The following is a 27,424-nucleotide window of genomic DNA, read 5'->3' on the forward strand; positions in this document are numbered from 1 at the left end:
AGACCCATGAGAATTACACAAGCCTTGTTCATTGTGGCAAAATCAATGCAATCCTCTGTATTAACAACACATGATCACATGATCGTATCCATCAACGCAGAAAAATCATTTGACAAAATTCAATGCTCATCCACGATCAAAACCTAGAGAAAAAATAAGAATAGACAGAAACTTCCTCAACTTGACCGAGAGAGTTATAAAAATTCGTACAGTTAACATTATATTTTATGGTCAGAAAAGAATGGTTTGCTTCTAAGAAAGGGAGCAAGGCAGGAAGGTCTGGTCTCAAGGCTGTTTCAGTATTGTGCAGGAAGTTCTTGCAAGTTCAGTAAAGCGTGAAAACGGCTACGAAGACAGATTTGAAAGGAAGAAACAAAAGTGTTTATTTTTGCAGATAATGTGATTCGCTATGTGGAAAATTCCAAGAAATCTATAAAAAGGAACAAAGTCCAACAACTCTTAGAACTAGTAAATGAGTGCAGCCAGGTTATTGGATGCAACATAGACATACGGAAAAAAAAAATGTGTGTTATGGACATTTGCATAAAAATTTAAAATACAAGAAACATCATTTATAATTGCACCCAAATGAAATACTTAGGCTTAAATTCAACAAAATAGTCATGAGACATGTACGTTGAAAACTAAAAAGGCTGATGAGAAGAAAAAAAATCTAAATAAACGGAGAAACTTATCATGTTTAGAGTCTGAAAGACCCCAAATAGGAAAGATATTAATTCTCTCTGAATTCATGGGGTTTTCACAGTTTTATTAAAAATCCCAGCAATATTTTTCTGTGGGTACATATAAGATGGTTCTAAGATTTCCATGGAAATGCAAAAAAACTTGGAGAGCTAAAATGATTTTTAAAACACTGATAAAATTAGAGGGCCAATCTACCCCATTACAGGACTTACTATTGCTATGGAAATCAAAAAATGTGTCATTTGTGAGTGGGGACATCCGATCAACTAAACAGAAGAGAGAACTCAGATCCCCAAGTAGGATAGATTTCTGACAAAAGTCTAAAAGCAGTCCCCTTAAAGAAGGACAGTTTCCCAACCGATGTTACTAGGGCATTTGTTTATCAATAGGTAAAAAATGATCCTCTTCAGAAACCTAACACCCTATGCAAGATTCACTCAAAAGGGAGCATGGATTTAAATGTCGATCTATAAACCTTTTCATCTTCCTGTACACATTAGAAACTCTCCAGGGCTAGGCAAAGAATTATTTCGACTTAACATCCAAAGCAACATCCATAAAAGCAAAAAAATCTACACAAGCTGGACATTATCAAAATTGAAAAAAATCAATGTTTTTATGAAGGACTCATTTAAGAGAATAAAAAAAATAAACTACAGTCTGAGAGAAAATGTTGATAAGGGCATATGTCGGATGAAGGTCTGGAATCCAGATCAAGTAGGGAACTCTCAAAACTCAACAATAAAAGAAGCCACTTAGGAGATAGATGCAAGTGATGTTATAATGAATCTCACCAAAAAGCATCCAGAGATGTCAAACAAGCAGGAATGAAGATATCCAAATGCACTGGCCATTAGGGAGCGGAAAATGACAGCTGATGAGCTATAATAGCACCCACGTCAGAGGGTTCAATAAAATAGTGAAATGCTGGAGAGACGGAAGGGACCCCTCAAGTACCTGCAAAGGGCTCGCCAAGTGGCCCAGCTGCTCCGAGGTTCTTTAACATGGAAACATAGGACTATCATACAGCTCAGCAGTTGCACTTGGTAATTGTCCCAGAGACATGGGGACTTATGTTCATGCAGAAACCTGTTCAGCAGTGTCTAGAGCAGGTGTGCCCCCGAGAGCCAGCAGTGAGGCAGCCAGATGTGATCAAGAGACAGGGTACTTCTGTACCCCGCACTGGCCATCAGCGATAAGAAGAATGAAAAATTTTAAATATTTTTTATTTGTCCTTTTTAGGTACCATGACCGTAGACTGCATTTTGACACAGCATCCATACCTGGAGTCCAGTCTCCCATTCCTGTGGTTGTGCATGAGGAGAGTTATGCTCGTCAGGTATTCACATATGAGTATAGGAAAGTTCAGTCCAATCCATTCCACTGTCTTTCCTATTCCTATCCCTCCTTCCTTCCCTTCCTTCCCCTTTCCAGAACCTTCCTCAAGCTTCTGGGCTGGGGGGCTTTCTCCCCAGACCCTGTTCTGGACCCTCTCCCTATGCACTTTTTGCACCTGGCCTTCTCATCAGCACACCTGGACCTCCTCGTGGGCCAGGGCTCTGCCCTCATGCCACCCTCTGCTGACCTTGCTGGGAGTTTGGAGGCAGAGGGTCCCCTCCTCCAGGGGGCTCTGGTCCAGCGGCAGTTGCTGCCTCGAGGGGGTCCCACCTCCCTTAGGAGGGCCGCTGTCCCCACCCAGGGAGAAAGTTCCAGTGCTGTGCTCCGGCTTTCCCACGGCTGATTCCTCATGGTCAGGGAGAGGCTGGGTGTCCAGTCCTGACCCTATGTCACTGCTGCCTGGGCTGGCCTTAGTCGCTGGGTCACTGTTCCTCTCTCTTCAAAGTCTCCATTACCAGGATCAGAGAATAAGCTCCTGTCCCTGAAGCCGTGGGAGGGTGAGCCAGGAAGGCACAGAAAAGCCTTTGTGCCACGGGAAGGCCCCAGAGGGTGAGTCCCGCAACCCACCCCTTCCCAAGGTCATGCAGTCTTTAGGATGGACTGGAGAAGGTCGTTTAGGTTTGGGTGCTAACTTTGCATTCCTGAAGTCCTGTCTTTCCGCAGGCCACGCGTCTCTTGTTCCAGATTGAGCAGAACCTGAGAGCTGTGCGTAGATTCCACGGGTCATCCCTGCAGCCCCACCCGCGCCCCACGCCAGGAGGAGCCCTGCCACATGCACCGTGGGGCGTTTGGGGAACAGACCAAGGGTGCAGGGTGCCCTCCTCTGGCTTTCCTTGCAGCCCCTCCCGGAATGCAGCAGAGCTCTGCCTTGACCCTGGGGCAGGACACGCAGGCCCAGCAGGCCTTGCTCAGGGCAATGGTCCTGGGACAGAGTGGCCGTTGATGGCTGTTGGAAAAGCACTGGCCCCGGGACAGGACATAAAGTGCTCAGCGGCAGCACAGCCCAGGGACTGACACCTGAAGCCACTGCATTTGATCAGGAGCAGAAGGGACCAAGCACCACCTGGAGGGAAGAGGTTGGAAAGTGATCGGGGCTTCCAGGTGAGAACCTGGTCTGCAGGGTCCACTGCCTACTGGGCCTCAGAGCAGGAGTCTCCAGGGAACTGTGGCTGCCTGTCACCTTACCCCCTCATCAGGAGTTCTGAGCTGGGGACAAAGGACCAGCAGGGGGAAGGAGTTTCTCCCAGGAGGAGACAATAGCCTCCCCTCTCCTGCTTGTCCTTGGCCTTGACATTTGTTCTGGGCAACAAATTCCCGAAGGCCTCAACAAGATTAAAGAAGAAAGCAGATTGTGGAGGGGGGACTTCTGGGTGTCCAGGCTGATATGAAGAAGCGGCAGGTGGTCCCACCCCTTCTCAAAACAACAAAACTCCCTGAAGGTCAGCAGTTCTCAGGGCCCTCAGAGCACCAGGGTCACGGGTGTTGGACAGTGTCTGATAGCAGTTTTCCCAACAAGTGGGAAGCATGCTAGGAATGTGGTGACCGGAGGCAGGACCTTGTTTCTGTCCTCCTGGGGGATGCTGGCCTAGGGAAAACAGGCCACAGCCAGGGCTGGCCACTCACTCCTTCTGAAGGAGGCTGCCCCTTGAAGCTTGGCCTAGAAAGTCCGTGCAGTGAGCCTCGGCTCCAGGCAGCTTCTTGAGCCCTGGAGGGCCTCCTCACTGACCCCTGGGCCTCTTCTGGCTTTTGCTGCTTATCTGCAAGTACAAATTCCACTTCATATTGCTTATTGCAAGGCGGCACGGTCCATCCTACCAGACTCAGGCAACCGGTGACACTGTAGCCTAGAATGGGTGGGTGGGAAAGGCCAGGCTGTGTTCCAGGGGGTGGGCATGGTGGAGATCTCAGCTGCCCTCCAGAGGTGCTGGTCCCCTCTTGGATTGGTAATCAGTGAACCTGCTTCATAACAGGGAAACCAGGACTCAGAAAACTGGAGAGAGAGAGAGAGAGAGAGAGAGAGAGAGAGAGAGAGAGAGAGAGAGGGGCAGACAGGGAATCCCAGCTCACCTGGAGCAGAAACTTCACTGATACCAGCAAAGGGCAGGAGTGCCCAAAGGCAACTGGCTGGCTGGGTGCCCTGGCACAGGCCAATAATCCCAGGGGCTCGGGAGGCTGAGGCAGGAGGATCGCCAGTTGAAAGTCAGCCTCAGCAATTTAGAGAGGTCTTAAGCAACTCAGTGAGACCCTATCTCAAAATAAAAAATACAAAGGCTAGGGGATGTGGCTCAGTGGTAAAGCACCCCTGGGTTCAATCCCAAGTACCATAAATAAATAAATAAATAAATAAATAAATAAATAAATAAATAAATAAAAGCAGGGGAGGGAACTGGCTGCTTGCTGGAGACTCAACATGTCGGGCCTGAGAGACCGAGACTGCTGAGGGTTGAGTGTTGGAGGGAATCCACACTTTCCCAATTTTCCCTTCAGGAACCCCACCTTGCCTAAGAATTTACCAGCAAACATCAGTTCTTTTGTCCCTCACTCCCCTATCATCCACCCAAATCAGAGGGTTCTAAACATACACACAAAATTAACTATTTATTTATTTATTTATTTATTTTTGGTACCAGGGATGGAACCCAGGGGCGCTTAACCACTGAGCCACATCCCCAGCCCTTTTACAAATATCTTATTTAAAGACAGAGTCTCACTAGATTGCTGAGGCTGGCTTTGAACTTGTGATCCTCCTGCCTCAGACTCCAAAGCCACTAGAATTACAGGTGTGCAACTGCCCGGCTCTTTTGAGGGGTCTTTCCTTTGGCTGTCATCAACCCTTCATTCCCTCTGTCTTCAACTCCACAGCTCTGGGCTCTGCCGGGGTCCTTCCTCCTGTGCTGCATCCAGGAGCTCCCCTGGGGCAGCCGCAGGGCACACCTCGCTGAGTCCAGTCTTTCCAGGATCACTCTCCTTTGTCTCCTGGAGTCTGATGTCTGGGAAACTGTGGCTTCATCTATTTTGACACAGTTTTGTTTTAGGTGAGCAAGTAAAATCCAGGCCCTGTTCCTTATCAGTGCCAGAACCATAACCTGTTACCAATATTATTTCATTTTACATGGCGCAAATTGGCAGATAGTTGCCATACTTTTAAAATTTTACCTTTGCTTTTTATATAAAATGTAGAATGAATTTGTATCACCCCAATTCTTTACAATGAAATTCTTGTCCTATAAAGTCTTTGTGGATTTTGTTCTAAGAGACCTTTTCTTTGTTCAATTCTCTTTTATAATGAGGCTGCCATAACAAGTGGATACTCAATGTTCTTTATTTGGCATTTGAAAAGATCATCTCTTTTCTTCCATTATTATTATTATTATTATTATTATTATTATTATTATTATTGAACCCAGGGGTGCTTAATCACTGAGCCACATGTCCAACCCTTTTAAAAATATTTTATTTAGACACAAGGTCTTGCTAGGTTGCTTAGGGCCTCACTAAGTTGCTGAGGCTGGGCTTTGAACTTGCAAACTTCCTGCCTCAGTTTCCTGAGCTGCGGGTATTACAGGTGAGCGCCACCATGTCCTGATTTTATTTGATTATTTCCAAGGCTGGGAATATAGCTCAGTGGTAGAAGGTTTGCTTAGCTTGTGTGGTCCCTGGATTTGATCCCTAATACTGAACACAAAACAAAACAAAGAAAACAAACCTCAAGTAACTTTTTTTTTTCCCTAAAAATTCCAAGAGTTTGGTATGAGATGAGTATAGATTCTGAGAACAACAATAACAAAAAGCTTTCAATTTCTAGTTTAATATTTATATGGTTAAATATTGATGGTCAGATTTTTAAAATGTTCTTTCATGTGTATGTGAGGTTTTATACTTCTGTTCATGTGAATAAAACTGCCTTTGGCATAAACTTTACATGTTGAAAGGTAGGTAAAATGAGTAATTTTTTAATTTAAATTTTATTTTATTTTTTTGCAGCTCTGGGGATAGAGCTCAGGCCCTTGCATATGGTAGGAAAGAGGCTCTTCCATTGATCCACACCATAACACCAAAAGGGTAAAAAAGATTTTTTTTAACCTTTATTTATTTATTTATTTATTATGTGGTACTGAGGATCAAACCCACTTCCTCACACATGCAAGACAAGTGCTTTACCACTGAGCTACAACCCCAGCTCCAAAAGGGTAAAAAATTTTAAGAGGAAATAAAATACATCAAAATTAACTGATTTGTACTTGAATAAAAAGAACTTGTATAATGAACAATCAGACAGTTGATTGAACGATAGCAATAGTTATAAGAAAACTTTAGAGCTCCCTAAACTGATTCCTTATGGTCTTAATTTTTGTTTAAGGGTGAAATTTGCATAAGCATGTAGAGTTTTAAAACCTATTTGCTATTCTTTGGAGAACATTCTGTAGCTCTTCCTTTCCTAGTGAAAGGAAAACTCTGTGGCACCTTGAAGAATTGCAATTCATTAGATCTGCGACAGAAACAAGAAATTAATAAGAGCAAATCATGAAACGAAACAACATGGTTATGAATTATATTTTGTAGTAATTATGCTTAGGTGTTATTGTTGAATATTGACATTTTATAAATCTACATTGGACATTCAAGAAAACAGATGGTTTGGCCCAAAACCCTTTGAAACCACAGAGAGTGCTCTTTATCCATTATTCACGTGGAAATTGTGTTGGCATAACCTCATTCTACAGAGCTGCAAGAAATTATAGAGCATCAGGAGGCCAAACTCTAATGTTTAACCATAGCCTTTCCAGGGAAAGATAATATTTTGAATATCCTTTAGAATCAAAGAAGAATGCATTTGATTTGTGGGATGGAAAGATATCTGGTAATAAGAAATGAGTATAAGCCTTTGAAAAAAGTCCTTATTAGGATTTGAGGGTTTTTTTTTAATTTGGGTTCTTTTTTTGGGGGGTGCTGGGGGTTGAACTCAGGGGCACTCGACCACTGAGCCAGTTTTCCAGCCCTATTTTGTGTCTTATTTAGAGATAGAGTCTCACTGAGTTGCTTAGAGCCTCGCTTTTGCTGAGGCTGGCTTTGAACTCTCTATCCTCTTGCCTCAGCCTCCCAAGCCACTGGGATCACAGGCGTGTGCCACAGCGTGGCAGGATTTGGGTTTATTTTAATTAATGACAATATCATTAATATATTGAACCTTTATTATAGCCAGTGAGCACTTGGCATAAATTCTTCTCAGATAATCTTCATGGGGCTGGGGATGTAGCTCAGCGGTACAGTCCTTGCCTAGGTGCTGTGATCAATCCCCAGAACCAGGAAACAAAACAAAACAACCAGAAAAAAAATCAAATAATCTTCACAAACTACCCAGAAAAGAAATATAATGATGCTCACCATAAACACATGAGATTTGAGGCCTAGAGAGACCTAGCGTCTTGCTGTAGGAGAGACAAGCAGGTTTCTAAAGTTCTGGTGCTTTATCTCCAGACCATCTTATTCCCCAGTCACAGGGTCCCCTAAGTATCAAGTTTGACCAAGTACTCTGTCACCTCAGGGCTGCTTTGTTTATTCATCTTTCCTCTTTTCTCTCTCTCTCCCCCTCCCCTTATACTCAGGGGAAGTTTCTTTTAACCTTTGGGACAGAAGATGCATATGATAAGTCGTCTGCAGAGTCTCTTATTTAATATTCTTAGGAAATTCCCTACAGGTGACCTTCATTTCCCCTCTGTCACCACCAGGAACGTTGGATGTGGTCCCACATCCTGGGTACAGCCCCTGGAGCTATCTGACTTGGCCGAAAACATTTTGTATCATACAGAGAACAAAACTTTCCCCTTCTTTGATATTTTGTATTATAAGAATTTTGTGCTCGTATTCATTATTGGATTGAGAAGAAAATTGCATGTTTTTTGTGTAACAACTAGGTTTCTCCATGCCCTGAGTCCTTATGAAACCGAGACCTTACCTTGACCAGCCGCCTGGACCCTGAATAGAAGGACATCAGGCTAAGTGTGCTCCTTGTGCCCGCTTGTGTCTCTGCCTCGATGTGCAACAGCAGAAAGTGTGGCCGACTCCACGTGCACAGCCTGTCCTCCTGTCTTCTACTGCGTACTCAATGCCAGCTTCTAGATTGTGCCTTTGTAGTGTGTGTGAAAGCCACAGCCAGTCCTCCCAGGAGGAGACGACCCCACAGTCCTCCCCACTACATGGAGACCTGGTGGCTCTCTAAGGCACCCAAAGCTCCTTGGCTGGCAGCACAAAGTGCGCTGTTCCCCAGATGCAGAGCTGGTTGGGGACGGATAGGAATTCCCTGCATTTGCTGCAGACAGAACAGCTTCAGCCCCTTTAGACTCAGAAATTCAGGCTGCACGGAGGCTGCTCCAGTCCTGGGGCACAAATGCAGGCAGATCTGAAAGCTCCTCCAGACCTTGTCCATTGATTCTCCTCCTTTAAGGAGGAACAGTGTTTCCTTAGAGCCACAGGTCAGCAGAGTGAAAAGGTGTCCCGTTTTTTCAGCTGGAAGTTTCACAAGGACAACTGCCTTCCTGTCTTCTGGGAATGGCCTTCTGCAGAGACTAACCGAAGGGTCAGTTTACTTCCGACAAAAGTGGAACATGAATAAATTCGTCTCTGACATCTGACTGGCCTCTTTCTTCACCCTCCCTGGTCCCTAGCTCACCCCTCCTCTGTCTCCTGATCCCCAAGCTCAATCCAGTTGATCTCTCTTATATTAAAGTTTGTCTCCCATATTAAGGAAACGACCTGACATCCACAGGAGATTTCATGATAAATATTAGCCCAGCTCAGTGGTGGAATGTTGACTTACTGAAAGCCAGGGTGGCTTTTCTAGTTCCCAAAACCGTATTCTAACTGTGCCCATGTACTCTTTCTATGTAAAAGATCAACCCAGATTTGGGGTGAGAATTACCTTTTTATATGAATAAACATTGGAGAGAATGCTTTCTTTGAAACCTGGGCACCTACAGTACTTTTTATGTAGTAGTGTTAAAGTATGCTATTATTTGTATAATTGTCAAATCGGGGAATTTATATATAACAAGACTCAATAGAAGGGTTAGGCAAATTATTCATCAGTGTTTATTACTCTCACCCCTTTCCAATTCTTCCCAATTAGCCAGGGATAAGAAACTGGGAGGAAGATTTCAACTTCTTTACCATATATTTGCTTGTGTTTTTCTTAACGTTGGAAGGATTAGATTTTTAGACTAATTTGATTTCACAGAAAAAAAAATACCCATATGATGTTTTCATAAAGAGTATTCATTTTTGCATTGAAGCTCAACTTATTTTCCCAACTGGTTAGGGAAAGTGAGGATTGTTTTCTTAAAATATTGACGGATGTCAGAAAGCCAGAGGGAGGCCTCCTCTTTCTCCGCTCTAGGAAGAATCAGGAGAGGTAAGTGGGCTCAGGTGACTTTCTGTTGCTGCAGTTAAAGTTTTACAGGTGACCAGATGTGAAGATTGAAACACCAGGCAAGGGTAGAAGGCAAGTTTTATTTAAAGGCTAGAAACAGACTTCTCCTGGAAGAAGAGGACCCCCAGGGGAGTGTCCTGTCCCTTTTATACATTTCAAGTTATCTTTGTTCTCCTGCCTTCTTCTCCCCCTATCTCTCTCCTTCCTGTGCACTTCACCAAGAGCCAAAAGGTGACAAGAAAATGGGGAGGGGGAGGACCAAAGGGTGCAGTGTTGGGGGCAGGGAGGGGACAGCTCCGGAGGCATTAATTAACAACTCCCTGCAGGGGGGACCCTCCCTGTGGCAGGTTGCCTTAGCAACAGGTTGGAGCAGGAGGGGAAAGGGCTTTCCAACCAGCCCCCATCTCCTCCACCCGGCCCAGTTATTTATTCTGTCTATTAACTGTCTTTTTGCATCTCCCCCTTCCAAAGCTCCACTCCCAGCGGGATATTCAGCACGGTTGGTCCTCCCTGTGAACTCAAGCAGGAAGAGAGGGGACTGACTATTTGATATCAACGCTCTGATTCAATTTCGGAAGTAGAATAGTACACTCTGTCCTTTCCCCCATCGCCCATTCAATCATGAGGACAAGGTTTTGAGAAAAAGGAAAAATAAATGTTTTTCTTTGCTAGCAAAGGACAGACAGGGGACTCCTGTCCCGCAGGCTGTGATTGTGCCCATCAGGAGGAGCAGGGGCTTGTAGAAGGGCCTCTTCAAGGGTTGCACTCCAGGTGTGGTCAGGTAGGGGGTCCCAGGGGCCCTGATGGAGGGTCAGGATTCACCGGTTGACTTGGGAGACATTCACTTCCTAGATTCTCTGGCAGACAACTCTGTGGAGCAGATAGCACAAGGTCGTCTTGTCCCCTGTCCCCAAGTTAGGAAGGGGGAGAAGGAGAAGAGGAAAAGGAAAACGTGTCCCTTTTAATAAACCTCAGAGCTACATTCAGAAGGTGAAGTGGGCACTGTATCAGACAGACTTCAGCACCTGAGTTAAAAACAGAACTCAGGTTCCTCCTCCACCCTCCATCCGCTGAGCCTCCACCACGGAACAAGAGCAGGCTCCTCCACAACCTTGGATGCCTGTCCCCGGGGTGTGCCGTCCTTCCCTGACCTCCCGCTGTCCCTTGCTGGCTGACGCCCCCGGGGGTTGGCCACGGAGAGACCCCCGCAGGAAGAGGGGGGGCTGCCAAGTGGGGCTCAGAAGGCCTTGTGATCCTGCGACTGCCGCTCGCTCCCGGGAGCTCCCGCCTGTGGCTGCAGCGGAGCCGGAGCCGCGCCTCTCCTCCCTCTGCCCCTTGGTGGCAGCGGCTCTGTGCTGTCACTCTCCTAAGGGCGCCACACACGTGATGGGGAATGCTAGGGACGAGGGTCCCCAGCGGGCCATGGGTTACAGGACCCGAGAGTGGTGCTATTGGGAGGTCATAGGACCTCTACGGGGTGGGGCCTTAAGGGAGGTCCTGGGGGGGGGGCGTGACCCTGGGGACCTGGTCTCCCAGACTGAGTCTCTGCTTCTGGGCTCTTATGTGATGTGAACCCTTTGCTCTTCCTCCCCATCCATCCGTGAGTGCTGCCAGAGACCCAGACTGCCTGATCTTGGGCTGGACCCTCTAGAACCATGAGTCAAAACCAACCTTTTCCTCCTTAGAAGTTAATTGTCTCCGGTGTTTTTGTAATAGTAAGGGGAAACTGAGTTACAACGTCAGAGTGGAGTCTGCTTTCTACCTTGACAAATGCAGGAGTGTAATTTAAAAACTGAACTAATATCACATTAGGTTGCTTAGGAAAAATACAAGAAAAAAGTATTCTTAGAGATGTGGCATCCTTGTAAGAGTAGACAGTCGGACTTTCCCCCTTCCTGTGCTGGGGGTGGAACTCTGGGCCTATGTGCCCATCAGGATAGCGCTCTCCTGCCCTGCAGCGCCCACTTAGGACTGAAAGTGCTGTTAGAGTGGCAAGAAAACTGACACTTTTGGTGTTCTCATTCTAATTTTTAGAACTGAAAGTTGAAGGATATGATGGATTCCGGCTCCAATTGGAATGCATGTGGTACGTTACTAAGATGAAATTGCAGAATGAGAATCAGCACGTGGCAAAATTACATTGAAAAAAAGACGCACAACCTCGCGCACAGGGTTGTGTGTGTTTGTGAAGAAGAAAAGCAAAATTTCAGGTTGATATTTTGTTGTTTCATTCTGGGTCCGATTTACAAGATGACTTCCAATTTCTGTTTTTTATCTCACTCAAAGCAGTTAATCTGCCAATCAAGATTTCACATTTATGGGCTGGGGATGTGGCTCAAGCGGTAGCTCGCTCGCCTGGCATGCGTGCGGCCCGGGTTCGATCCTCAGCACCACATACCAACAAAGATGTTGTGTCCGCCGAGAACTAAAAAAAAAAATAAATATTAAAAAATTCTCTCTCTCTCTCTCTCCTCTCTCACTCTCTCTTTGAAAAAAAAAAAGATTTCACATTTATAATAGAAGGGAGATGAGTGGAGGAGAGGAAGGGGGAAGCAGGGGGAGGGGAGAGTCAGGGAGGAACTGCAGAGTGAAATTGAGGAATCATGCTGTGTACAATGCTTCCACCTCTGTGTATATCTATGGAGCATGAATTAAAAACACAAATAGGGAGAAGATCAGCAGAGTAAAGGAAGCAGGGGGAAGGAGCAGGGCAGTGAGAGTAAAAGTACTGAGGATCGTAATGAAGCAAATTATACTCCATACACATATGATGTCAAAATAACCCCACTACGGTGCATAATGCATTAGTGGACCAATAAAAAGATTTTACACATTAATTTTTTTTTTTTGTAATGAAAGAAGTGTGATTTTCATAGTTCTGGTGCAAAGGTAATTTAAGCAAATCTAATAATTCGTGAATGACCTCTTAAGATTCTTCTGTATGATTATGACATTTGAGTTCATTTTAATAAAGAAAAAAGGCTTTCAGGAGTGATTTGAAAGATGATTTTATGAAAAGAAGACAAAAAGTACACACAGCTTTCATTCCTTTGAGACACCCTATAAACATTTAGTAACTCATTTCTGGAATTTCGCGGTGGTACTTCCTGGGAGTATGCCCACCTTCTGCCTGGGCTGTGAGTTTAGGAAGCACTGGAAGGGGAGGATCCTGGTCCCTCCTGTCCCTGCCCTGGCACACGTGACGCTCAGGATGAGCTGCTCCTGCAGGGAACCCCCCTCACCAGCCCCCCCCTGAGGGGGTTGCTCCTTTGCAGGGAAGGCTGGAGCTACATTTACAGACTTCTAGGAAGGCCAGAGCTAGGGTGAGGGGAGTAAGCATTCGTCTCCGGTGCAAATTTTAAGTAACAGTAATCAAGATAAATAATGTTTTAATGCAATATTAAAATAATAAAATGCACCCCCAACAAAACCCCCAAATGAAAACCCATGATGAACAAAATAGCAAATGTTAAATGAATACAGTATCCATCCTGCACTGAGCTTCCATTCTAGTCTGAATCCCAGAGAAGCCCTAGTGTGCGCGTCCGCAGGAGTCACGCTGCGGAGTTCTCTCTGCTCCATCTTTTGAGCAGAACAGGAACCGATTTCCTCTGTGTTCCCTGCTCTCCTCTTTAGATGAACCGCCCAGTGATAGCAACGGCTCTGAGCACTTGCAGCCAGAGGAGTGCGGGAGGCGGGGGAGGAGCCTCTGGTGCGTCCCGCGGAGCGCGGGGGCCCGGGCAGCTCTGGGCGCGAGCGCTGGCGACCTAAGCCGCCGCTGTCCTTGCAGCCGCGGGCTCCGAGCGCAGCGAGCATGGCCTCCGTCGCCCGCCCGCGCCTTCCTCCAGGTCTGCTGTGGCTGCCTCCGCAGACCTGGAACTGGGCAGAAGCGAACGCATTGCTACTTGCGCGAGGCGATCTGGAAAAGTTTTGGGGATATTTGGACTTGGACTAGCAGGGCATGCTCCTGAAAATAAAGAACCTTTAAAGAAACCTATTCAATTACAACCTGAAAAATAGAATTTTATTTACAATAATGGACTTTTATTTCATGGAGGACTCTAAATATATGATGCATATGTGACTTTATATATTCGAATTGCATCAAGAAATCAGAAGTTTTTATAACACTGAAAGGAACGTGGCAGTAAGGGACTAGCCTACAAATACTGCTATTTATTCTTTTTTAGGATTGTAGCGCCGCAGGAGCCAAGTCTAACAGAAAAACAACTGGCAGACATTACATCCTATAGCATCAGTTTAGATGTTAGCAGCTTCCGAGTTAAGATGCTAATTAACTCATCTGCTACAGGTTTGGAACACCTGTAGGTGAAGCTGAATTTTATTTATTTATTTTGTTGTAGATGGACACAATATTTTTATTTTATTTATTTTTATGTGGTGCTGAGGATTGAACCCAGTACCTCACACGTGTTAGGCAAGCACTCTACCACTGAGCTACAGCCCCAGCCCTAAGCTAAATTTTAGAACAAATTTAATAACCTCTGGGGCCACTACTAGGGGACTAGAAGGAGGGCACTCCCTTGATAGAGAACTTCATTTCTCATAGTAGAAAGTAGTTGTTTACAGATAAAACTTAGCCAGTTATTTAAGTGACCTTAGATCTAATATTTTACATTAGATCCAATGTGATGTTTTACATTTCAAATTTTGTAATTGGGTGGTCTGTTTCTGATTTGGTAACAATTTAGGAAGCTTTTGTTCTAGAGTGGGTTATATTTGAGAATAATATTCAAAACAGTTCAGAACCCATATTTTATCACACATAAAATGTGTTAAAATTATTTGCTTGGATTAAACTCTTCCTGAAGGGCATTTTTTTTTTTTTTTAACTGGGGATTGAACTCAGGGGTGTTTGGTCACTGAGCCACATCCCCAGCCCATGTTTATATTTTATTTAGAGAGAGGGTCTTGCTGAGTTGCTTAGGGCCCTGCTACGTTGCTGAGGCTGGCTTTGAACTTGTAATTCTCCTGCCTCAGTTTCCCCAGCCACTGAGATTACAGGTGTGCACCACCTTGCCCAGCTCCATTTTTTAAAAAAAATTTTTTCACAGTACCTTTATTCTGCTCATTTTTACTTTTTATGTGTTGCTGAGGATTGAACCCAGGGACTTCTGCATGCTAGGCAAGTGCTTTACCACTGAGCTACAGCCCCTGCCCTCCATTCTTAATTTAAGCCAGCCATGAGATTAGAATTTTGAAAATATCTTCCTCCTTGTAGTAAAATCACTTTAATTTTCTTTGATTTTTCTTTCACTGGAATCTCCCCAGTCTGAGTCTCCAGCTTCTCCTACCAAAATCGCCTTTGAAACGAGCAGATCAGTGCTGGTGGCGATGCTCAGAAATTTAGATTGCTGCAGGAAAGCCAGAGGTAGCTTTCAGCGGTTCGCCTGAGCCACCCTCATGAAGTTTGTCGCAGCTCAGTGTTTTCCTGCTCTGAAGCCTCACACCAGGGCACACACTGGCACAGGTGGCTCGAGCACCCCGCATGGCCACGCTGTCCTGCTCCTCTAGGAAGGAGCTCCTGATCCTTTGGTCACACGTTGTACAGTGTTTCAGATTCAGCTTTAATTTGATTTCGTGATAAGTCTTTGTCAATAGAGCAGGGATGCAGGGATGTTTAGGTCCTGCAATGGAAACCGCTGCTTTGCTTAAACAAATCCAGAAATGAGAAATGAACTCTTTACAGAACGGGGAGTAAAGCACCAGCCCTGGGCCGGTAGACTGCAGCAATAACATCAGCCACGAGAGGCCGCTCTGGCCACTCACCAGCGGGCTTCAGAAGCCTCCCTGGAGGAAAGTCCAGCAGTGGTGTCCACAGGAGAGCCTGGCACCAGCTTGCCTGCTTCTGTTCCTAGGCGATGGCACTCAACCTGCAGGATTAGTTGTTGATGGTATTTTGCTTGGAATCCAATGGAAGATTCAGAGTGAGGTCTTTCACCGTGAGCATCCTTCTTGGTAAAACGCTCAGTAACAGCCTTCTGTGTGGCTTTTCAGTGGACTCATTTATTCATGGCTTAGCTACACACACTTTTAATTGTTTCTTTTTCTTTTTTGTCATGTTCACCAGCCTGGCTGGGAGAAAAAGGGAAAACCTAGCACCGACCTTGTGGTTTAGCAAGGAGATTCATTCAGGATACGATGCGGTGATATACTTCAGGAAGGGTGTCTCATACAATAGGGGGGTAATTATTTCAGCAGATGCTTCAATTTGGACCTTTCAGTAATACCAGTAAGAAAAAGAATCTGCAGATGAGTAACAGACTCTTCAAGTTTAGTGTCGAATGGGGCACCATAAAAGATGGAGTCTTTTTCATTTGCTCCAAATTCGAGATAAACTTTTTTAAAAAATTTCTCTGAGGGCTGGGGATGTGGCTCAAGCAGTAGTGCGCTCGCCTGGCATGCGCAGGGTGCTGGGTTGGATCCTCAGCACCACATAAAAAAAATAAAATAAAGATGTTGTGTCCACCGAAAACTAAAAAATAAATATTAAAAAATTCTCTCTCTCTTAAAAAAAAATTTCTCTGACATACTGAAATGAGTTGGCCTAAAAATGTTACCTATTACTTTTAGACAGGTCCTGTATAGTTTATAATCATAGTGCACTTGTCTGCAGAATGAGCATGTGTTTTTATTCAATTTTAACACATTCGTATTTAGAAAGCAAGTTTTGCCTTCATGTTATATTTCATTGTTTTTTTTTTTTTTTTCCAAATTAAATCCAAGCTCCTAGGAAAAGCAAAACAGTATCTTCACGGCTTATCTCTTTATTTTTTTTTTCTGAAATCACTGAAATTATTTTATATTTGAAATTATTTTATATGTGAAATTATTTTATATATGAATTATTTAAATGATTCTGAAATTATTTTAGATATGAGGTATCCCCCAAAAGCTCATGTGTGGACAATGCCTGAAAGTGTAGAGGTGAAATGATCGGGTTAGGAGAGCCTTACCCTAATCAGTGCGTTAGTCCACTTGAATGGATTAAGAGGATGGTGACTGTGCGCAGGTAGGGTGTGGCTGGAGGACCTGGTCTATTGGGTGTATCCATGGTGAGGGGATAGCTTGCTCCCCCCAAGCCCCTTCCTGGTGCCATGTCCCAGGAGCTTCCTCTGCCACACCCTTCTGCCCAGATGTTCTTCCTCACTTCTGTCCCAGAGCTAGGAGTCAGCCACCTCTGAACAGACCTCTGAATCTGTGAGCCCCAGATAAACTTTGCTTTCTCTAGTTGTTCTGGTCAGGTCTTGTGGTCACAGCAGTGAAACAGCTGACTAAAACACCTCCCCTTCATCCTGCCCTGCAATACAGGGCTCCCTCCGTTCGGCCTAAAGCTTCCTTCCTCTTCCTCTTCCACGTGGCTCCTATTGGTGAAGCTGCTCCCACTCCACAGGGCGCAGCTGTTCTGCATGAGATGCACCTGAGCGTTTCTGTGTGCACACAGGTTGGGGGGGGAGAAGGGCTCAGGGCAGAGCTGGAGCTGGAGTGGAGCCCTAAGGTCAGGGCCAAGGAGGAGCAGAGAGGAGGGCAGAGGGCACTTCAGTGCAGGAGGGACAGCACCGGCAGTCAGCAGTCAGCGTGCAAGGGCTCAGGCAGGCAGGTGCAGGAAATGGGTGAGCACCTCTCTGATTGAAGGAGGGAGCTCAAGGCTGATTTAGGAGACAAAATCCTGTCATGGAGTCGGCTCTTCCTGCTTCCAGTGGGCTCCCTGCTTCACTTTAGAGCAGCTGTTACACAGCAGATCCCAGCACATGATTAATTACCTTAGAAACATGATCACTTTCCTTGCTCTTAGTGACTTCCAGTTCTACAGATCGTATGGCTTTGTCTGGCCCCTTCCCGAGGACAGGGGCTGGGAGGTCCTGTATTTGCTGAATGAATGGATGGATACTTGCCAAGGGCTCAGCCAGAGTCCCAGGTTTCTGCCCTCAGTCACCCAGCTTGGCTTCCTGACTGACCTTGAACCAGCCCCTCCCAGTAGCACGTGCCATTCACCTGGCCAGCTCTGCATCAGGTGCCCACCCTGGACTCAGCCAGGGAGAGCCCCATTTCAACACCACGGAGTGAGGTTTAGGGAAGGCAGTGACTGAAGTCGATCAAATAGACTCAAGACCACTTGAAACAGAGATTTTTACAAGGAGAAAAGTAGATTTTAAGTTTAGCTTTATCACTTCTGTTCCCTGAGCGGAGTGTGCTGTCCCTAGAATTCCCCCTGGGTAGCAACACACAGGTCCTGCAGATTCATAATGAGTCAGGCCCTTAACACCCCAGGGGGAAGTGGAAGTGCCAAGAATGTGCTTTTATTTTATGAAGTTTCTTGACTTTCTTTCTTTCTTTTTTCGGTACTAGGGAGTGAATCCAGGGGCACTCAACCACGAAACCACATCCACAGCCCTTTTTTGTATTTTAGTTAGAGACAGGGTCTCACTGAGTTGCTTAGGGCCTCACTAAGTTGCTGAGGCTGACTTTGAACTCAGCATCCTCCTGCCTCAGCCTCCCAAGCTACTGGGCTCACATGCGTGTGCAACTGCGCCCAGCCGAAAGTTTCTTGCCTTTCTGAAGGGCTGATTTCTTCAAGCCTGTGTTAGAAAGGGCCCTGATTGCTGGGGATGCCTTGGCAGACATGGATTTTCCAAAGGGGAAACTGAAAATGTCAGTCATTCTGTTTCCAGTTGTCTTTATAAATCTATTATTGGACCTTAATATTGTTGAAAGTTATCTGAAGTCAGTGAAACACAGTTGGAAAATTAAGGAGAAGCCAAGTGAAAGAATAATGGTGATATTATCTGTTCCACGTATTCACAACATTCTCTTGAGGTACCTTAGAATATGAAACTGTGATGTCTCCAGGACTCTTGACTTGAATTTGAACAATATAACTCAATCATATAATTCAGGAAGATTAAGTTTAATTAAGTTTACTGCCTAACGATGATCAAATTGTATTCTCAATCAGTTAATAAATACTCAATAGCAGTTTACTGAGCATGTGCCATCTTTCAGATGCTGTGCTAGGTGTGCACCCCACTAAGTTGGGTAAGGCTTGTACTGTGCTCTCAGAGAGCTCATGATTCCCTGGGGGGAGCTAGGCCTGCCAGCCAGGAGTCCCAAGGGCACGTGGAAAGCCTAGTATGGATAAAGATATGGTGGCACATAATCCTCATGAATGTAGTAGGTATGTTTTTTTGTGATCTAAAATAGCTTTTTTTTTTTTAAAGAGAGAATGAGAGAGGAGAGAGAGAGAGAGAGAATTTTTTTTTTTTAATATTTATTTCTTAGTTCTTGGCGGACACAACATCTTTGTTGGTATGTGGTGCTGAGGATCGAACCGGGGCCGCACGCATGCCAGACAAACGCGCTACCGCCTGAGCCACATTCCCAGCCCCCTAAAATAGCTTTTATCCATGTGTATGGGGTGGGGTGGGGCTAGTGTAGGGGGGATTCACCTATGCATATATGTGGTACTCTGCCACCATACCCATACAGTGCCGGTCCCTATCCAAATTTTTTGAATGTTACTTTAGAAGTTGTTCCTGGATTTTTCTTTTTTCCCCAGAAATCATGGAGATCACTGCTGCCCTCCTAATGTGGGTGTAGGAGGCAATATTCCCTAAACAATGCTCTTTCCTCTTGGATTCTGCTGTGACTCCTCATGGGATCATGGTATCTGGAATCTGAAGATGAAACACAGGCTTGGTTGACTTCTTGTCTCTTTGTGTCTTCGTTTTTAAGATGTCTTTCTGGGAAACTTAAGTAAAATGTTTTAGCGAATTGGATTAGTATTTCAATATTTTTCTCACCCATAATGTAGCACCTTTGCTGAATTCTGAGAATCCTCACTGCCAGTGTTACCCAGGGAAAATATGTGCTGGGGAAACTGAGCAAAGCTCCGCTGTGGGCAAACGTGAGGGAGGTATTGAAGGAACCCACGGGCAGCTTGGCAGTGCTGCGTGATTCCCCAGGCCTCTTGTTGTGTGCTGCAGAAGATTACGGTGGCATCTCGTGCCAGGTGTGTCAAATGCAGTTTCTTAGCCAGAATCTGCTGCTCTTTATATGTTACGATCACAATTCCTAGTGTCTGACTCACTGATATAAGTGTGACGTCTTTATATCTGGGGAATATGTAGAAAAATGTTTCTGTATCAACTATTTGTATGTTTTACTAGGCTCACAGTGAAAGGTATTCTCCATACTATAGAACACATGCTTCCACGTGAGTTACTGATATTTTTTCTGTTGCTATGTCTTAAAATGTGCCACTATCTTAATGGTGTTAATAAAACTATAGACAAATTGAATTTTGCACTTTATTTGAGCAAAGAAATGTTTCAAGAATCCACCAGCAGTCCAGCCAGAAAATGGTTCAGGCTGCTCCAACTCACCGTTCTGTGCAGGCAGTATTTATCACCAGAGAACAGGAAATGACATACAGGAGTGACCTGGGAGGCTGCGGTTGGCATTTGCCTTAGATGGTCCTGTTTCATCTGTTTTCAACATCTGACTGGCTGGAGGTCCAGCTGCTGTGATGGGCTGAGTCTTGGCTAGTTGTTATGAGAGTGACTTCTAGGTTAGACCATTTATAAATTAGATTTACAGCTCACTATGTATGGAGAAACTTTAAGGATGAACAAAATGTGTATGGAGACAGTTTTAGACTAAACTAAATACAATTTAATAATGGCAATGCTTCTAGATAAGCTGCTGCAATTCCAATGTTCTTTTTATTAGGGCATTAGAGCTGTAAATAATAATGGGCTTCATTTCGACACAATCACATATGTGTGAAATATAATTTGTTCTGTTTCAGTCCCCTGGGCTTCTTCTCTCCTTTACCTTCTCCTCTATTTGTATCTCTTTAATTTCCTTCTCTTGCCTGATTGCTATGGCCAGAGTTTCAAGAACTATGCTGGATTGGAGTGGTGAAAGTGGGCATGCTTGTCTTCCTCCTGTTTTTAAGAGGAAATGCTTTTAGTTTATCTCCATTCAGTATCATGTTGGCCTTGGGTTTGTCATATATGTTATATATTAAGGTAGATTCCTCCTGTCCTTAGTTTCTCCAGCATTTTTAACATGTATGGATGTAGCATTTTGTCAAAAACCTTTTTCTGCATGTATTGGGATGACAGTGTGATTCTTGTCCTTATTCTTCTGCATGTGATGAATTCTAGTTTTTTATTTGTGTGTTAAATCAACCTTGCATCCCAGGGATGAAACTCATGTGATCATGGTGTCTTCTCTTCTTCATGTGTTTTTGAATGTGGTGTGCTAATATTTTATTAAGGATTTTTGCATCTATGTTCATCAGGGATACGGGCCTGTAGTTTTCTTTTCTTGACGTGTCTTTGTCTGGTTTTGGTATCAGGGTGATATTGCCTTCATATAAATGGGAGTGTTCCCTCCCTTCCAATTTCATAGAATAATTTAAGAAAGATTGATGTTAGTTTTTTAAATGTGTGGTAGAATTCGACTGAGAATCCATCTGGTCCTGGACTTTTCTTTGTTGAAAGGTTTTTAATTGCTGCTTCAATTTCATTACTTGACATTGGCTTGTTTAGATTTACTATAGTCTCGTGATTCAATTTAGGTAGGTCATTAAGTGACTAGAAATTTGTCAGAATCTTCTAGGTTTTTCATTTTATTGTAGTATAAATTTTCAAAATAATTTCTAATTATCTCTGGATTTATGAAGTGTCTATGGTGATATCTCCTTTTTCAGCTCTAATTTTGTCAATGGATCTTCTCTCTTTCTTTTGGTTATTTTGGCTAAGGGTTAGCAATCTTATTTATCTTTTCAAAGAACCAACTCTTGGCTGCTTTGATTCTTTGCATATTTTTTGTTACTGTTCTCAATTTCATTAATTTTGGCGCTCATTATGTCTCTCATTGATTTTTGGAATCAATTTGTTCTTGCTTTTCCAGGGCCTTGAAGTGTAACACTGGATTATTTATTGGGGATCTATTTCTCTTAATGTAAGCACTGAATGTTATAAACTTTCCTATTAGAAGTGCCTTTGTATTGTCCCAGAGGATTTTTCTTTTCAATATTTTTTAGTTGTCAATGGACTTTATTTATTTATATGTGGTGCTGAAAATTGAACCCAGTGCCTCATACATGCTAGGCAAGTGCTCTACCACTGAGCCACAACCCCAGCCCTGTCCCAGAGATTTTGGTAATTGTTTTTATGTTTTCGTTTTTTCTAGGGAAAAAAAAGTTTTTTTTACTTCTCCCCTGATTTATTCTATGATCTATTCCTCATTCAAAAGTGTATATACATATATATATATATATATATATATATATATTATATATGCTACACATATTATATGTATATTACATATATACATATAGTATATATTTGATCTTCAGATGTTAAAATGATTTGTTTTTAATCTTGTTATTGATTTCTAATTTTATTCCATTATGATATGAAAGATGAAAAGAATTGTCTTTATTTTTTTCCTATTTGCTAAGACTTGCTTTGTGTTCTAAAACATGGTGTGTTTAGAGAAGTTTCTATGTGCAGCTGAGAAGAAAGTGAATTCAATTGTCAATAGATGGAATATCCTACAGATGTCTGTTAGGGTTATTTGATTAATATATTTTAGTTCTGATGAGACTTTACTTAGTTTATGCAGATACTTCTGGACTTATGATGGGTCCATGTCCTGACAAGCCCATCATAAGTTAAAGATAAAACCCGTCTTCCCCCCCACCAAAAAAATGCCTTTCACACTCTTAACCCATGGAACATCAAGAGTGTAGCCTAGTCCACCTTAAACGTGCGCAGAACACATTACCCTGCAGTCGGGCAAAATTGTCAAACACAAAACCTAGTTTATAATGAAGCATTGAATATGACCCCATGCTGATGGGCATTTTGCACTCAGGGAATGAGGAAACAAAGACACGCAATGTCCAACAAACAACACAGGACACTGTCAAGTACTCAGGTTCATCCTTGGGAATGCGTGGCTGTCCAGGAGAGAGGAAGGACTGGGGCCCCAGTATCATCTCCTTTGAGGTCATAGCCCCCTCCTCCCAATAGGGCCATAGGCTGGTGACCAAGCCTTTAACACAGGGGTCTTTGGGGCACCCTTACCCAAATCACAACACACGGTAAACTAACAGCCTGTTTTCTGCACCTTTGTTTAAGAAAACATATTCTGTAAAAGAAAACATATTCCTTTTAAGATATGCATACATAAATGAATGAATGAATAATGTGCTTTTTCCTCCTCCATGGATGCTACAAAAAAGAAGTGAACCATAATAAGAAAAAAACTAGGAGTTGAAGTTAAAGCATAATAAAAAAATCCTTTTTACAAATGCTTTATGTATGCCTGTTTTATTGTCCAAATATGGATAATTAAATAATCTAGGACAATGTGTACAAGAAACGTGTACTTATAGCAGGAAAAAAAAGACTCAAAGCAAACCAAAGGACATGGCAGACTCTACACTCTCAGTAAACAATCAGATGTTGAAATGATTATACTGAAAGCGCAACACTCCAAGTCGGGTATAATTTGTTTCAAAGCTCGTGAAGATTGTACCGAGACAGATGCCCAGTGGCCCATTTATTCATGCCAAATACGTCCCTCTGAGTTTCAAATGCAAATAAATATGCCTATGTGGAATTTTCCTTCTACAAAGTATCAATCATTATTTTATTAAATGAAAATCTAGTAAGAGTCATCAAGGATAGATAAGAAGGAAAAAGCAAACTCACCATCTCTTTGATTAAGCCTGCGAACCCAGGGCCGTGGCTACAGGACAGCTCCGAGGCTGCTGAAGGAGGACGGAGGGAGGCAAAGCCAACACCAGAGGATCATCCCGGCCACCTGCTGGGGAAAACGCCATGGTGAGGTCAATGAACAGGCTGCAGCTCTGCGAGAAACCATAGCTCAAAAGTAAGGATGTGGGATAATAATCACTCTTCTTTAAGTTTTGAAAATTTCTAAAATGTGTTGCAGAATAATTTAGGCAGTGCAATTCCTAGGACTAGACTTAAATTGTTCTGAAAGGGCACAGTCCTGTTAGTTTTGACAAAAGCGTACAGCTACATAACCTCCACCATCATGAAGGTGTAGAACAGATCCATCAGCCTTCAAAACTCCCTCCTGTCTCACATCTCCTCAATTCTGCCAGGTGTTTGGAAACACCACTAGACCAAGGCTATTATGAATTAGATGTTGAAAGACACCTTGGCTGGTCCAATAACTTGGCTATTGTGAAGTATGCTGTGATAAACATGAATAAGTATGGATTTCTGAAGTAAGCTGAATTTAATTCTTTTGGATGAATACCAAGAAGTGGTATATGCCGCAGTCTGGCTGGGCACAATTCACGAGCCACGTATCAAGCAGAAATGAACTTTATTTTTAGAACACACACGCCACACCACACGAGCCCTTCAGGAATTCCCTCAGAGCCCAACTGCCACCACCGGCTTCCCACCAGCCTCTCAACCTCCCCCACTCCTCCTGCTCTTGAGGCCGATTGGCTGGGTCACGTGGGCGGAGCCAAAAAAAGTCCCCCAATGAGCAGCTCCATGGTCTGAAAGGGCGGGGAAACAGCCTAATGAGCATCACTGCAGAGGAGCCAATCAGTTGGCAGCTAGAAGTTTGCTGGGGCCGCTGTGAGCCAATCATCAGCTGGAAGTTTGCTGGGGCCCCTTCGGCTGTGGCTCTCAACATCTTCCCCTCTCTGTTTAAACAACAAGCATGTGGCTTAGGGACTGTGCCTGCTTTAGGTTGTCCAATACTACATATGGTCCTTACCCGTCATCAGATGAGCTGACCTCAAGGTGTCAGCCTCCTGTCTTAGGTTGGCACCATTGCAAATGGATCTTACCTGTCATTGACTACCGGTCCAGCATACAGCCACACCTGTGGATAGGTCTTTGTACCAGCGGGGGAGGGGGTGAGGTTCTTTGCCTTACCTCTGTTGGCCCCCAAATTTTAACTGAATGACCATCACAAGCAGAAGGGAGGAAGATACACCAAGCCAATTGATGGGTCCTTTTGGAAAAATTGTACCACTGATGACACCATCAGCAAAAATACCCCAACACTACCATAAGTCGCTGCACCAACAGATAGTTCACAATGCCTACAAGTGATACATAGTCCAGGCAAGTTCTGCAAGCAGTTCAGTGATAGCTATTGCAGAAGCTGTAGATTGGTTTTATCTTTGTCTTCACCGGCACTGGGATGAAGATAGGAATTCTGGCAATAATTGCTAAAGAAAAAATTATGTAACATTCCAGAAGACACTAAAAGAAAACAATTTTCTTAACAATTTACATTATCTTGAACAGAATTATTAAATATAATGAAAAGGAAAGGTGAAAGTAAACAAACAGATCTGTTAACCTCCTTTTATGTTCACATATTAAAACAATCCTCAACAGCTGTTTACCCAATTTAAATTAAACCATTTAAATCACGTGAATAAAAAAAATTGGGATCCATTTTTTCATGAGCACTCATCATATATGATATATGTACATACGTACATACAAACATACAACATAAAACACAAGTGTGCTCACATAATATAATACATACAACACATAACATAATAGTAAAGGCCTTATAACTTTTTACAGGTGAAATCTCCGTTGCAATGTTTAAAAACTCTATAGTCAAAAAATAGAACTGATCAGCAAAACATTAACCTAGGTCGTATGAGCTCAAAAAACAAAATAGAACTTCATGATGTGGGAAAGGGTAATAATAAAATAGATATTGAAAAAAAAATCCTGGTTTCATTAGCCTCCAGGTGTGAGAGAACCACTGTTGCAGAGGTAAGGATAGCCAAACTGGAGTTCTGGATATCAGCTGTTATGGATTTGAGCCAAATCTCTTCTTTTTGGTCTGTAGAAATCACTTTAGTTAGTCTCTCTGGAATCCAAATTGGCTGCTGTTCTCCCTGTGGAAACACACAAACAGACCCCCGACTCCAGACAATCACTGGGTCAGGACCTTAATTAATCTCTCTGGAATTCAAATCATTTGCTGTTCTTCCTCTAATTCGTGGGCAAATACCTGGTATTCTACTCCTTTGATACCTAGTTTTGTTAAACCCTCCTCCTATGGGGCAATTCCTTTTAAAATGTCCTGTTTGTTCACAATTGTAGCATGTTTTTGGCCTGGCATCTAAAACCTGTTGTACTGCAGCTGCCAAGACTTGCCTTTGTTCATTAATGTCTCTACATAATTTAATATATGTGTTTAAATCTTCATGTTTCCATGGTCTAATGACTTCTCTGCACCAACAATTCGCTTGCTCATAAGCCAGTTGTTTTATTAATGGTATTGCTTGTTCTGTATCCCCCAAAACTCTGGTAGCTGTTTGAATAAGCCTATCTACAAATTCAGCGTAAGGTTCATTAGCTCCTTCTATTACCTTAGATAATTGACCTTGTAAACCTCCATGTCCTTGTAAAGTCTTCTATGCCCTAACCGCATCTGCAGCAATTTGTGAGTTTATGCCAGGATCATATGCAATTTGTTGCTGCTGATCCTCATAAGGTCCCTTTCCTAACAACATATCTAGATTTCTCTGAGGATAACCAGCTGCTGCATTTCACCTAGCCGTCTCCTTGCAAAATTCCTCATTGGCAACCTTCCATAACAGGTATTGTCCTCCATTTAGCACAGCTTTACACATACTAGCCCAATCTGCTGGTGTCATGTTCAAGTTGGTAATGGATTCGACCATGCTTACAGTGAAGGGTGCTTGAGGACCATAGGTTGTTACAGCGTCTTTTAGCTGCTTCACTGTTTTGAAATCTAAAGCATGGTGAATTCGCTGCCCTCCTGCCTGCTCAAATACAGGACATGCTAATATTTGAGGTCCTGTTTCAGGATCCCATCCATCAACTATGGGGGTTGGGGGCCTCCCAGCATATGGAGATGACGCTGTTGGTTGGACACTTACGCCCTCTGGTGATAGAAAGGTGTTAGTAGCAGTCTCCTGTTGTAACTTTTCCCCTGATGGCTTTTTCTGCTCTAAACTGTCTTCCTCTGTCTGACTAGCTCGAGAGACCTTCTCTTTTACTTGAATATTTCTACTATAACTATAATACAACCCAATAAGATAATGCCAAACAAAACTGAAACAGAGTGAAACAAAATTGGAACAACAAAAAATCATTATAATAGCCTCCTGAAATGTCCATCCGTCCTTTCTCCCTATCTGTTCCTCAGATGTGAGTGGTTTTTCTTCCGTCTCACCCATCTCCAGGGACAGGCAACTTAAAACAAAAGTGAAGCAAAACAAAAGAAGAATCTTAAAATGGCTACCCATCCTCTCGCCCTGCCCTCAGGGGCGAGCAGTTTACCTTATCACTTACCCTCAGTCGTTCCCCTTGTGGACCACCAAATGCTGCAGTCTGGCTGGACACAATTCAGGAGCCACTTGTCAAAAGAAACAAACTTTATTTTTAGAACACACACACTGCACCACACAGCTCCTCAGGAAAACCCTCGGAGCCCAACTGCCACCACCGGCTTCCCACAAGCCTCTCAACCTCCTCCACTCCTCCTGCTCTTGAGGCCAAGTGGCTGGGTCGCATGGGCGGAGCCAAAAAAAGTCCCCCAATGAGCAGCTCCGTGGTCTGAAAGGGCAGGGAAACAGCCCAATGAGCATCACCTCAGAGAAGCCAATCAATTGGCAGCTAGAAGTTTGCTGGGGCCGCTGTGAGCCAATCATCAGCTGGCAGCTGGAAGTTTGCTGGCAGCTGGAAGTTTGCTGGCAGCTGGAAGTTTGCTGGGGCCCCTTCAGCTGTGGCTCTCAACAGTATAACTGGATCATATGGTAGGTCTACTTTTGGCTTTAAAAAAATTTTTTTTTTAATTTTTATTTTT

Source organism: Urocitellus parryii, chromosome 13, assembly GCF_045843805.1.
Source record: "Urocitellus parryii isolate mUroPar1 chromosome 13, mUroPar1.hap1, whole genome shotgun sequence".
In the NCBI taxonomy this organism is placed as follows: Eukaryota; Metazoa; Chordata; class Mammalia; order Rodentia; family Sciuridae; genus Urocitellus; species Urocitellus parryii.